This window comes from Camelus ferus, chromosome 8 (assembly GCF_009834535.1).
Source record: "Camelus ferus isolate YT-003-E chromosome 8, BCGSAC_Cfer_1.0, whole genome shotgun sequence".
NCBI classification, from domain to species: Eukaryota; Metazoa; Chordata; class Mammalia; order Artiodactyla; family Camelidae; genus Camelus; species Camelus ferus.
Window position 1 is genome coordinate 39,542,486 of NC_045703.1, and position 14,516 is coordinate 39,557,001.

General features: G+C 35.2%; 1 long non-coding RNA gene across 1 annotated transcript in view; it reads right to left on the reverse strand.

The window, feature by feature from the left end:
• Positions 1 to 14,516, reverse strand: part of LOC116665366 — a 45,592-nt gene that overhangs the window by 30,818 nt on the left and 258 nt on the right. The window lies entirely within an intron of this gene.

Below are 14,516 nucleotides of genomic sequence, written 5' to 3' on the forward strand. Positions count from 1 at the left end.
AACAAATTTCCCTAAGTCTCCACTGAGTGGGATGGTGGGGGAAAGGGGTGCGAATACGATTTTTTGTTTGGAGATAAAGGTGTATCAAGCAGCCACTTTATTCAGACAAATAAATCAAACTAAATAAATGAGAAGTGTTTCTCTTTTATACTCCTTCTCTCTCTCTCTCTTTTTTTTTTTTTTTGGAAAGCATACATTTTTGTGTGCCTAGATATGTTTATTTAAATATCTATTTATACATTGCTTTCTTTCCTGGTATTGTTTCTTGTTAAATCCATACAGAAACATTGTAGTTTTTTTGTTTTTTCTTTAATGAAGGTACTGGGGATGGAACCCAGGACCTTATGCATGCTAAGCATGTGCTCTACCACTGAAGTATACCCTCCCCCTTGTAGATTTTCATATATGCCTTGTTTATGCTTATTGAATGAATGAATAAATGAAGAACAGAAATATGCTACGTAGAGCTGAAACATTTCTGAGACATAAATCATCTAGTCCTGTCTCCTAATACTATAGCTGAGGAAATGGAAATCTGGAGAGGCTGCATAACTTCTAATTAGCAGCAGAGGGGGTGGTTAGTATTCATTTCCTTTGATTCTCACTCAACATGTTTTCTGTTGGAAAAATACAGCTGCTACTAAATTGATAGACTTTTTATAAAAGCTCTCGAGCCCAAGATTGAGGAGATTCTTACTTTAGTACCTAAACCTACATGATCCTAATATAATTTCCGACTAGAGAAATATCTCTTAGAGTACGATGTATGCCATAACCCAGAAATTCTACTTCTCAGTATCTACCCTAGAATAACAGATGTGTATAAGATTCATAAAAACAAATTTATTTTAGCTACATTTATAATAATAAAACCCTGAAAAGAACTCCAATATTTTTCTGTGTGGTGAGTGGTTAAATGATTCTTGATATTTGTATTTTATGAAATATTATGCAAAGTTAAAAAGAATGAGTCATACCCATGTTTGGTAACAGCAACAGAATTCTAAGACACGGTACAATAAAAAATGAAAGTTGTAGAATACCTACAGTATGTAAAACACACACAAGTGTAAAACAACACATATAGTAATTCTAGATCCTTATGACATGTATGTTAAAGCGTTATCCAAGGGTGGGAAATAAATACGTTAAAGTTTGGATATTAGACAGTTATCTATGGAGAAGGTAAGACTAAAGTTGAAAGTAGCTTTCATAGCTTAATTTCATCTCCATGTTTAAAATTTTTAAAAAATAAAATATATTCATTAATTATTTGTGTAATGTAAAAAAATTTTTAAAGCATATTATTCAATAAAAACTTAATATGCCTCTATTTTAACATGACTTTACACCAAGAGCTGGGAGAGAAAATGCAGATATACAAGAGGAGGTTGTCATTCTAGGCCAACTCAAGTTCTACAAAGGAGAGCATAAATAAAATATTGATATTTAACTATCATAAGAAACAAGAAAATTATAAAGAGTAAGGGAGCAGTAATGAAAAAAGACAGCTAAATTGATCACATTTTTGCCAGCAAAGAGTTATTAATTAATAATAAGAAACCAATATTTTTCAACTCCATAAGTGACCCTCAAATATTAGCTATATCATATTCTCTGAAAAAGATCTGAATTTTCAAGCTTTGGCTAATCTGAATTATTTTATCTTTTGTTATTTCTGCCCTTAATCATTATGTATGTTTTGACATCAATGAAAAGCAGAAGAAATGAATAAAAATCAGGATCAGGAATAAAGGAGGATATTTAGACATATACTTAGGAGGAAATAGTGAAGTACACCAAAACACTAAACTATTGGTAAGGATGAGTGGTGTCTGATGAAAACATTTATCTTTCTGAGCTTTGAGCCTACTGCTAGCAAATATGGTATCTAAAAATGAAGCCTTATTTAGGAAGAAGAACTTCATGAATAGCTATTTTACATCAATACTATTCACAGCGAAACTCTGTGACGTTTATTTGTGGGAAGTTACATAGATGGAGGTTAAGATCACAGGCTTAGTGATTAGTCATACCCATGTTTTGAAACCTGATTTTACCACTTAAAGGTTGTAAGATCTTAGGTAAGTTTTATTTAACCTATCTGTGCCTCAGTTTACATTTTGTTAAAGGTAATAAAATAATATGGCATATCTCACAGATTGCTTTAGGGTGGTGATGAATAAGGTAATGAAAGAAAAGCACTTAGAACAACAAGGTCCAACTATATAGCATGGGGAACTATATTCAATATCTTGTAATAACCTATAATGATAAAGAATATATATGTATATTTGAATCACTTTGCTGTACACTTGAAACTAACAAAACAGTTGTAAATCAACTATACTTCAATTAAACCAAAGAAAACAGAATTGTTATAAAACCATCATACAATTAAAAAGGAGAAAAGAAAGAAAAGCACTTAGCTTAGTTGGGCTCAGTAAACTAGAGAAGAACTACTTTTTTCCCCCCTCCAGTGGAAGTTTAGAAAGGTAGGCAGACAGTAAAATGATAGCCTTTTATCAGTGTTCTACAAAACAAAGTGTCGATTATTTAGCTCTTTAGTTAATTTGATGAACACAGACACAAAGGATAGAAGAGTTTAATCCCCAAGGTGAGCTTTTCAGGTTTTAAGTAAAAGGAACAATCAGATATTTTTCTTGCTTTCTCCAGGCCAAGGAGAAAGGAAGAGTCTGAACGCCTGCCAGGAGAGACTGGAGATAATGGTGATGGTGGGGAGGTGATGTGTGCTCACTGTTCTGTCCACTGGGCTGCCCTCTGCTCAGAGATGATAACTGAAATCTATTGAGAAGGACTTGGTGAGAAAATAGGTAGAAGTAGGTAAAATTGTGGAGAGGTTCTGCAAGTGATGAACTGCTCCACAGCTGTGTGGTTCCTTTATAACTCCCTCTTCCCGTCAGGGGTGTCTCTGTTACAAGCTTTACTTTAAAAAACACATGGATGTCATCCACATGAGCAGATTGCAGTTTATCCACCTCTTAAATCTATCTCTAAGTGGGAAATTCCACACACTCCAGTTTCTCCTTGCTAAATAATTCTATCATTAGGAAAGTCTTTCATCTAATTCCTATTTCTCAACACACACATATCCTCTCTCTCTTCCCACCAGCATGCATGTGGATATTTGTACTGGGCAAAAAGCATTTTATTTCCATAAGACTGGTTGTTTTGTGGATACCTAAACAGAGGGTTTTGGCCAGGTAGATATGACTTTATCAAACATTAGGAAGTCAAAGTTCTTCTATTTAAAAAAAATTAAACCATATCTTTGTTCTTACCAGTTTCACTTACTTAGGATTTAGCGAATGGGATTTGGATTTTTGCTGTATATTAGACTTTATCTGACACTTAGAATGATACCGAGCCAAATTTAAGCATCTTTCATTTATTGTAGAAATATAACTCTTCAGATAAAAATTTGGTTCAAAAAAATTGATCGTCTGTATACAATGTTTTAAAAAGCAAAATGAATTATGTCATTATTAACATCCTCAACTGGGATTCTATAAGTGGGGTTTCAAGTGCTAACTTGCTTTATAGTCTGTTTTGTTTTCCTTTTTGCTTTAATTTCCAAGAGGTGAAGAACCAAATTTAAAGTTTAATCTCCATAAACACAGGGAAGATGGTTGATATATTTATTTCATTTCCATTGTACATTTTTTATATAATCTAACTTAACAATGTTATTATCTATAAGGGTCTTTTATAATAAATTCTTTTTGTAAGCTGACAGGATATCAGTTAAATAAGAATAAATAATGCAATTTTTATAGCAAGTTACTTCCCTTTAAATGCAAGAGGGGTGGTCTAAAATAGGAAAGCTAACTAATCTCTAGCATTTTCTTCATCTAAATTTCTATTATTATGACTGGGGCTTTGAACAACTAACTATATCCAAACTTTCCATCAGAACAATGAAAATCGCTTTTATTTTAACTTAGGTGCTTGAGTAAACTCTGGAAAGTTCTAATCATTGAAAGAGTCATGAGAAGTTGCATTTTTAATATGAAAATCGCTTTTATTTTAACTTAGGGGCTTGAGCAAATTCTGGAAAGTTCTAATCATTGAAAGAGTCATGAAAAGTTGCATTTTTAATATTGTGAGGTCATACACAGTGTCTGATATTTCAGAATCAAGAGATCTGGGACACATTCTGAGGAAAGAAAGCTCCTTGCTTTCTTGAGTGGTTTGCCACAGCACCTCACCCACCCACCCACCAGAAACTGCCTTATAAGTTGCATTTGTCATCACAGGTTCACTTCAACACTAGGATTGTTGTGCAATGACGAGAGAGATGACATTTCTTAGAATAACAGAAGAACAGTTTACCTAGAGTAAAACCTCAAGTTTAATGGCTGAATTTAAAGATGCAAGGTGATGTACAGCAGTGCTTCTCAAACTTTAACATGTATAGGAGTCACTTGGGGATCTTGTTAAAGGCACACTGTGACTTGGTAGACCGGAGTGGTGGGATCTGAGATTTCACATTTCTAACAAGCTTCCTGATGGTATGAATTCCACTGGTCTGGAGATCTAGCATAACAATCATGTACATATTGTACATTGATATTTAGGGTCAGGTAAGGTTAATATTTTTTGTTTGAAATCTAAGGAGGTTTGGAATTGAAATCCAAGAATGTTTGGAGGTAACTTTTCTTACAAATTTTCACAGACTAAAAGTATTGATGGTAAAAGTCTGTGGTGCCAAGTTAATATTTTCAACCATAAATCATCCCTTTACTAAGCGGATTTGTTATTGGAATGAAACTAAATCTTCTAACACATCAGGCCAATTGTTTATGGATCTACACACGTGGATTTTGGGGTATATACAGAATTCTTTCATTTATTTTGGCTATTTAATTTTCCTTATTTTCCTTTTATGGGGAGGGGAGAATAATTAGATTTATATATTTATTTAATTTTTTTTTAATAGAGGTATTGGGGATTGAACCCAGGACCTAATGCATGTGCTCTACCACTGAGCTATACCATCCACCTAATTTTTCTTATTTTCAATGCCCCAGATGATATGAACCAGGGGGAAGGTGGAAAAAAAGTTTGATGCAGCAAGTTTATATGCTTTTAAATTTCTTCTGAAATATAGCCAAGATTTGTATAAACCACTATAAACAACTATCAGAAATGTTTTGTGGAAGAATGAGGACATTAATAAGAACCCATTAAGTTGTTAAGTTAATGTAAAAGCTCAGAATAATATCACTGTTGAATTGAGAAATAAGTTTTATTTGCTCCCCTCCTGAGATGTAGCTATTAATCTTGACTTTATGAGGTGATTTCCAGAGTGTGACATGGAATCAGCTCCTTTACTGATAAAGAATAATTTATAAATGGGTAACATTCACAAGTGTTAAAGTACTTCAAAGGCAACACAGACAGAATTTCAATATAATCCCAGTTAAAACTATCCTTGTTTGAAATGAAACATAAAGATCCTTTCTAATTTTAGAGAGGAATGCCAACACCCATTATCATTTCATATGAAAATTTAGGCATAAAAAGTTAAGGCCACAGAAGTTATCAGGAACAGATTTGAGAATGGGACTGGTTATCTCAGAACTGTGTCCTCCACTAAATTCGCCAGATAAGTTTTCCTCTAAGCAAAATGTAGATGAACAGAATTTCCACTTTTTCTTTAAGATTTACTTTATTCAATTCAAAACATTTATAAAAAGTGCACTGTGTGCAGTAAACTATTACTAAGCATTTTGTGTAAAAGGATTTACATGAAAAGAACCAAAACAAAAACTAAAACTTAAAAGCAAAAACAAATTACTAAATGGACTTCTGCTTCTAGTCAAGATGGAGTAATAGGGAGCAGATTTACTCTCCTTCCTGAAACAACTATAAAAGCAGACAAAATACAGAGGACGAGGTTTTTCAGATATTGAACATCAGTGAACACAGGATTGTGATCCCTGAGAAAGAGGAAACAAATAAGGTAAACACGATGATTGCCTCAGCCCAGTTTCTGAAGAGAGTTTCCAGTGATACCGCAGGAAGGGGGAACTCATGCTGAGTCTGGTCATCTCTCAGAGCTGGAGAAACGGAGCTGACCATCTGGGGAGCCAGAGCACCTGCAAGCTGCAGGGCAGAGCCCCTGTGTGGAGGGAACTTCACAGAGAAAGTTCCTGAAATCTCCAGAAAACCCCCTCAAATCTTCAGTTGGGTACAAATCAGTTTACTCACATAAGGAAATAAGAACCACCCGAGGGAACACAAAGACCAATCACCAAAGGTCACAAAGAGCTGAGAGTAGTTCAAGCTTCTAAGCTGGGGTTTTCGTCGTAATACAAGAGACATTAGGTAGACTCAGAAAGTGCCTACTGTGGTAGTGGAGCACAGTAAGCCCCAGACCAATGGTTTCTTTTTAATCCTACCTCACAAAATTTTATAGAAAGTCTCAAAAAGATAAACTCTTTCCAATTAACTTGGTTATGGCCAAGAACAAAGTTCAAGAATACTAATAGGAACATAAAAATACCCATCATCCACCCAACAAGGCAAAATCATAATGGCTAACATCTAATTAAAAATTACTAAGCATGTAGAGAAGCAGGGAAATATGGCCTATAGTGAAGAGAAAAGGCAGAAACAATCCAAAATTGACACAATGGAATTCATAGGTGATGACATTATAAAACTTATTTTAGCCAGATTCCATATATTCATGAAAGTAGAGGAAAGATTGAGCATTTTATATAGAGCTATGAAAGACATGGAAAAGACTGAGATCAAACTTACCGAGATGAAAAATCCAATATCTGAGATGAAACAAATACTGTATAGAATTAACAAATTAAACACTACAGAGTAAAACAAATCAGTGAGCTTGAAGGCATAACAATAGAACTGTTAAAAACACACAACACACAGAAGAAAGACTGCAAACGAATGAACAGAGCATCAGTGATCTGTGGGACAACTTCAAGAGCTTATGTATATGAGTTAATCAGAATCCTCAAGAAAGGGAGGACAGAAAAATTATCTGAAGAAATGAATGAAAGTTTCCAACCCAAGAAGTGTGATGGACCTCAAGTGCATGAAACATGAAAGAAACTACACCAAAGACATCATAATAAAATAACTTAAAATCACTGGTAAAGAGAATCTTAAAAACAGAGAATAAATAAATATTTTTTACATAGGACAAAGTACAGCAACTTCTTTAAACTATTGGGGAAAAAAAAACCCTGTCAACCCAGAATTCTATATCAAAGTCTTCCTTATTACTTAAGGAAAGGACTCTTCATTAAGTAGACTGGAATCAGGAAAGCATGGACCTTGTTTGGTAAACCTTTTAAGGTGATAGTTTGCAGTCAGTCCTTCTTTCCTTCCAAACTTCTCCCTTCCTTTCTTTATCAGTACAAGTTTGGGAGAAAAGATTTATTTTATACATACCTTTTAGTTCATTTTTTTCTTTTTTATAATTAATTAATTAATTTTTAAATTGGAATATGGTCAGTTTATAATATTGTGTTAATTTCTGGTGTACAGCATAGTGATTTTTATATATATATATATATATATATATATATATATATATATATATATATATATATATATATATATATATTCCTTTTCATATTCTTTTTCATTATAGGCCATTATAAGGTATTGAATATAGTTCCCTGTGCTATATAGTAGGATCTTGTTGTTTATTTTAGATATAGTAGTTAGTATCTACAAATCCCTAACTCCCAATTTATCCCTCCCCACCCTCTTTCCCCCTAGTAACTGTAAGTTTGTTTTCTATGTCTGTGAGTCTGTTTTGTAAGTAAGTTCATTTGTGTCTTTTTTTTTTTTAGATTTCACATATAAGTGATATCATATGGTATTTTTCTTTCTTTTCCTGTCTTACTTCACTTAGAATGACAATCTCCAGGTCTATCCATGTTGTTGCAAATGGTATTATTTTATTCTTTTTTATGGTTTTATAATATTTCATTGCATATATGTATACCTCAACTTCTTTATCCAGTCATCTGTCAGTGGACACTTAGGTTGCTTCTATGTCTTTGCTATTGTAAATAGTGCTGCTATGAACATTGCGGGTACATGCATCTTTTTGAATTGGAGTTTCCTCTGTATGTATGCCCAGGAGTGGGATTGCTGGATCAGAGTGATCATTTAAAGTAAACCTTTCTTCAATGTTACCAACTTTTCTCTAAAGATTTACTAATCCTTTGATTACTAGTTCTATTTATTTATGTAGCCAAATATTAAAATGATAAGATTTATCCCTGATAACTCAGTTATTATCAGGTTGAGATCACTGCATTAATTGATAATGGTTAAGAACTGTTTTTTTTTTTTTTTTTTGGGTGGGGAGGAGGTACTTAGGTTTATTTATTGGTCTGTTTTTACTGAAGGTACTGAGGATTGAACCCAGGACCCTGTGCATGCTAGGGATGCACTCTACCACTGAGCTATATACCCTCCCCCAAGATCTGATTTTTAAAGAAAGACTTCCCCTCCTAGGTATCAGAGTGGTGCTTTAACTTGAACCTTTGTAGATTGTTGTTCTCAGACATTATCTTTCTAAAAATCTCTTCTGCAATGTCAGTTACTCTGCTCTACCTCCCCACTGCTGATCTCAAAGATTTCAAAGAGTGTTGCACAAGAAATTATGGAGAGGGTCGGAGTCTTTAGAAAACCTACTCATGGCTCACGAGAGAACCTTAAACGGTCAGGAAGAAGGAAAAAAAAGATGCAGCAAGAGGACAGGCTTTACTTATTTTTAAATTTTGTCTGGTGCTGCATCTAATAAGGAGAATCACAGATAAGACACATCTGATCCAAGAAGCCCAGAGAAATATTAAGGTTAAAGATTATACTTCAATTGTTAAGGTAAGTTAAATTAAGGAATACATATTTGTTGTTGTAATCTGCCTTACATGTACAGGCTAATGTTAATTTTTACAGCTTTTCTAACTCCTGTGCAGTATAAGGGAAATTACCAAAAAAAAAAAAAAAGTGTCCCAATTGGGTTGTCTAAATTCTCAGTTCCCAAGGAAATTTTTAAGAGGCTAGCCTTCAAATCCAATATTCCAGGAACACCTCAGAAGCTTTTTAAAATTTTCAATTTGACTGAATTAAAAAAAAATTGAAGTACGGTCTGTTTACAATGTTGTGTCAACTTCTGGTGTACAGCATAATGTTTCAGTCATACATATACATACATATATTCCTTTTCTTTTTAAGAAGATTCTACCCACCCTAAATTCCTTCAGTGATGTTAAATTAGAATCTGTTCCAAATTTAAAAAGACCCAACTCATTTTATAAGACAACTTAGCATTATATTTATTGATAGTTACTGAGTAATTCAGGACCATAATAAATATCTATTATGAATAATATAATAAATATCATGAAAATGTTACTCGAATTCTGATAAAATGTATAGTTTCTAATATACTAAGAAAAAGTCCTAGAGACACCAAGATCCTCTAGGTTAGAAGTTATGAGTTAATTTTTTAATTAAATTAAATGCACTCATTTCTGATTTTATGAATCTGTACACAGAAGCAATTCATATAAAAGTATATTAAAATGTTTTCAATTATTTCTTATATATGCTGTTAAATGAAAGCTTATTTGGGCAAATAAATTACCACATACTCACATACTGGTGAATCTCAAATATATCTTTGTTAAGTTTTAGATTTCTTTAATTTCTTTTGATGCTTTTGCCAAGTGTTAAGGTCATTATATTGAACAGACGAGGGCAATGGTTGGTATTTTTATGTGTAATTACATATTTATAATTGAGTAGAAAGATAAGAATTTACTTATATATTCATGCAAAAAATTGTTACTGAATGCCTACCCTGGGCCAAGCATCTTGTCAATGCTGTACCAGTGGATGGCTAGAGAGTTAGAAAATTTTAAAATTGATCCTTAAGCATTCAGAATTGTCTCATTTACTGGAAGAAATTAGAAAGTATATTATGGAGTATAAAAGCTTCATGCTAAGGAACTTACAGTGTAATCAGGAGGATTAACACACATGAAAGGTGTTAAGGACATGCCAAAAATGTGAGAATAATATAGTCTTTTAATCTGAACTTGCAATACTCTTCTAACATGTGAGAGAAAGGCAATCAAATTTAGAAAGCAACTTGACACATGTTTGAAGGAATTGATCCGAGATGGAAAAAAAAATTTGTCAATAGGTCTCTGTAAGTAGATTATTTGCGAACAGGAGTTTGAAGAAACTGAGTGATAATGCTTAAGAGTCAGGATAGTGAAAATAAACACATCCCCCTGCACCAGTTATGAATGTTGGAATGAGGAAGTCACAAGGAGTGGCAAGTTAATTAGTTTATCTGGAAAACAGAATTTGTGCTGGGAAATGATAAGAACTGAGGAGTTTAAATTTGACAAGGAAGCAAATGCAGAAAATTACAGAATTTTAGAGCAGGACAATCTTTGGTTCTATACCTTCCCTTCAGAGAAAACTGACTTTACTGCAGTTACACACCATCAGTGGCATTGCCACTTGGGGTTAGAATCCAAGATTTCTTTTCCCAGTGTTCTTTCCATATACTCTGCTACTCTGCAAAATGATGTCCCATTGACCAGGAACAGGAGGGATGCATGAATGTAATGATAATTTAGAATACTTTCTAAGGAAATTTCTACTTAAAAAACTAAAAGGAAAGCAATCTCTTCCTCTGCCTCTGCCTCTGCCTCTGCCTCTGCCTCTCACTCTACAGCCTCTGATCTCCTGAAAGCCAACTGGGCCCCAACCTCTCTGTTGGTGGATGTGGGTCTATGGCATCATTTCTGCCACACAGTAGGTGCAGGGTCACCAGCAGGCAGCTCAGGCTCCACCTCCTTCTGCCATGGGCCTGTATATTACCATGTTTGGTCTCAGGGCAACTTCCTTGGAGGCCAACCTAAAGATGGATGCTCCTCTAATGGGCTCCAACCCTCGGTGCAGTCATGCTGCTGCCCCACTGCCACAATTAGGGATCCTCTCATTGTCAACACTCAGAAAATAATGGCTGGAATCTTTGATGGAATTTATAATTCCTATTCTGTTATAAGCAGAAGGGAGAAAGGACCAACGAGTGTGATGCTTTTTAAGGAGAGTTCCATTTGGCTCTGGCTACTCAATTGTTTCTCAGAGCGCCTGTCAGCTGGAGGAGGAGGACACAGTAACTCAGCATAGTCAGCGTAGTCACACAGTTTCAACATTTCTTTCTCTCCTCTCTGAGAGCTTTTAAGATTGTCCTCTGTTAGGCATGACTTGGGAAGCTAGCTCGGTCTCTGCCACAGATGTACAAGGTCACTCCTCAGCCCTTCTAAATCTTATTTTTTGGGGGAGGGATGAAATGTGGTCATCCTGTAAATGTTCCTTTCAGATCAGGGAACCACACATGTCCTCCAGAATGGAAGGTGGCTGAAGAGGAGGAGTGGAGAATCCCATTTCCTAAGTTTTCTACCGTAACCAGATGAAGCAGTCCCAGGTACATGAATCCTCTTCCCAGTCCCTTTTGTCCCCAAGGACAGATACCTACCCTTAGGGATGTAAAGTCACTCTGGGCAGTGTTAATCTTCTAGACTTCATATGTATTAAATTTTGTGGCTGGAATAAATTTCGTGCCTGGCAAGCTTCATATTATTATAAATATCTTGGTTTACCAAAGAGTCCTGAAAAGCTATTAGCTGCCAGTGTCATCCAGCCTGGCTCTTCCTAGGGCCTCAGCCAGCCTCGCTGTAGTGGACTGCATGCTCGTCTCCAAAAAGATACGTCCAAGTTCCAACCCCAGTACCTATGAATGTAACCTTACTTGGGAAAAGGGTCTCTGAAGATGTAATTATGGTAAGGTGCTCCGGATGAGATCATCCCAGATTAACCAGGGTGGACCCTGATCCAAAAAGTGTCCTTATAAGAAGAGGAGAAAACAGACAAATCTGTGGGGACCAATGCAAAATGCATATGTGGGGTCACTTGTTTAAAAATTATTAAGAACTTAAAGGAAGGGACAGCAGAGCATTAAGAGACAAGCACAGGGCCTTCTTAAGAGTAAAGCCCTGTCCTACTGCACAGGTTCACAGCCATGAAGCTGACCCTGCCTCCTAAACCTATCCTCTCCAACCTTATGGAATCCTTGTTCAATAATGAAAAAATCCCTCCACCTTGGTAATCTATTCACACACTGCTTCCTCCATTTACTTGCTTTAGGTGAAAATCAGCTTTCTTCTGAGGATAGTTTCCCCTGGCTCTCCCTTCATTGTAGACTGATCATTATCTAACACCCTAGGATCATGAAAGGCAGCACTGTCATCCTTGTAGCTCCCCAGTATTGCTTTTGAACGTGGACCACCTCTCATACCAGCCCCTGATCCGTTCAGGCTCTTGTCTCCTGCATGTGTACCTTCTGTCCCAATTCTGCACAGTCATCCACTCATGTCCTGACCATTCTGCCACAGTCATAGAGTCTCTGGTATCTGACTCATCCCTTCTCTACCTCATGGCATCACTGTTGGTGGCTTCAATGTCCATACGGATAGCCTCTCCAATACTTTAGTCTCTAATTTCTTGATCTTCATTCTATGGGGAACAGCTAACCCCAGCCACAGCTCTTCCATAACCCAGCCATCATTCTACTACTAAAACTTTCAAGAAAATGATCCCACTTCCTGACTACAATTTCTTATTTTTCTATCTCTCTTTTTGGTTAAGATTTGTAGTTCTTTGGCTTCTTTCTCTCTCCCCTTTTAAGTCTTCACTTATTTTCTCATGTAGTCTTAAGTGAAACTCATAGCTCTGTCCTTCAACTATTCTCTTAAAAACAGCATCCAAGCTTTCTCCTTGTCTTTCTATCAAATCACTTGGCAAAACTCCAAAGTGGGATTAATTAAATGTTCTGCATTTAGAATTATATTTTACACAAATTCACACAATTTTGTAGAACTACTGCTATCATCAATTCCTGGATGCAAACTTTTTTGTTTCTACGCTTGTTTGTTTTAATAGCCAAGTTCTTGCTACCATTCCCAACAGCAGCTGCTGCAAACCTTCAGGTTCTTTTCCTGACTTCATCATCTCCCTTACTTTGCTAGTAGAAATGAGGAGCTATCAAAAATGTTCAGTCTACTATAAACAGACAAAAGTAATCTATAAGGAGTGTTTTCTTAAGTCATTATTTTGTCTTAATGGAAGAAAATGAGATTTTTAAAATTGATTTATAAACTGCTTATTAAGCAGCTATTTTGTACAGGTACTATTCTAGCCACCAAAGATACAACTTTCATGGAGCATACATTCAAGTGATTCTGATGATTTCAAATATGTAACTTAAAAGTGCATCAGTGAGAGCTAATGGTTTTATCAAATTTGCCCCAAAATACAGATCTTACAAGACGTATTTTGTAAGTATAAGGAATACAGTTGCAGAATTATAAAAATCCAATTATTGCAGTGAAGTTCATAAATCCGGACATCTCTACAATAGGCCCTCTAAAATAAATAGGCCTTAGAGTAATTTGCCTTAAATAATATTATATTCTATTACACAATAAAATAATAATAAGCCTTAGAAATATATGTGATGATGTCTTAATTTATAAATAATGTATCTTTGCCTTAAATAATATTATATTCTATTATACAATAAAATAGTAAGATTTGAAGTTACACTAAATACATAGATAAATCTCAATCTCTTTAATTACTGTTTGTATTTCCATACAAATAACTATGTTTTTAAAAAACAAAGTGTACCAATGTTGTCATTTAGAAATATCATAAGCTTTACTAACAGGGATAATTTAAAGATGTCATCAACCATAAAGGCAGGAAGACTTGAGCTCAAAAACTGCCTTGAAGTCTTCCTAATTATTTCACTTTATTCAAATTATTTAACCTTGGTGAGCCTCAGTTTATTTACCTGAAAATAGAGATATTATTACCAACCACATTGTAGGGGTAGGAATATTAAATAATTTAAAGAGCCTGACGGTAGCACCGTTGACAGATACTTTAAATAAAATACTTTCATATCTCACATAGCCTTTGCCTATGAAGATATTGGAAGTAGTCAGTAGTGAAGTGGTGGGTGTCATCGGCCTTGGGGAGGAAGCCGGAGCACAGTATCAACCGGTGCCAACCAGTACCAACTAACAAACTGGTGTTAAGAAGACTTAGGACACTGATCACTTCTCTCAGGAAACCAGAGATCTCAGGACTTCAGTGAGGAGAAATCACCTCAGGAAGCAGAGAAGGGCACCTTACTTTGTTAGCAGTATCAACATCCATCTTTTATGCTTTCTAAAGGACACAATGAGGCCTTAATAGTAAGGACTTCATTTTCCTTGGTGAAAACCTTGAAGTGGAACTTGATAGACACTGATTTCTGCTTTTCTTTGTCCAAAAATTGTCTACACTGCACATGGCTTCCTAATCTGTTGAAACAATCTGTTAATAAACACGAAGACCCACATTCCGGGTGCAGATAA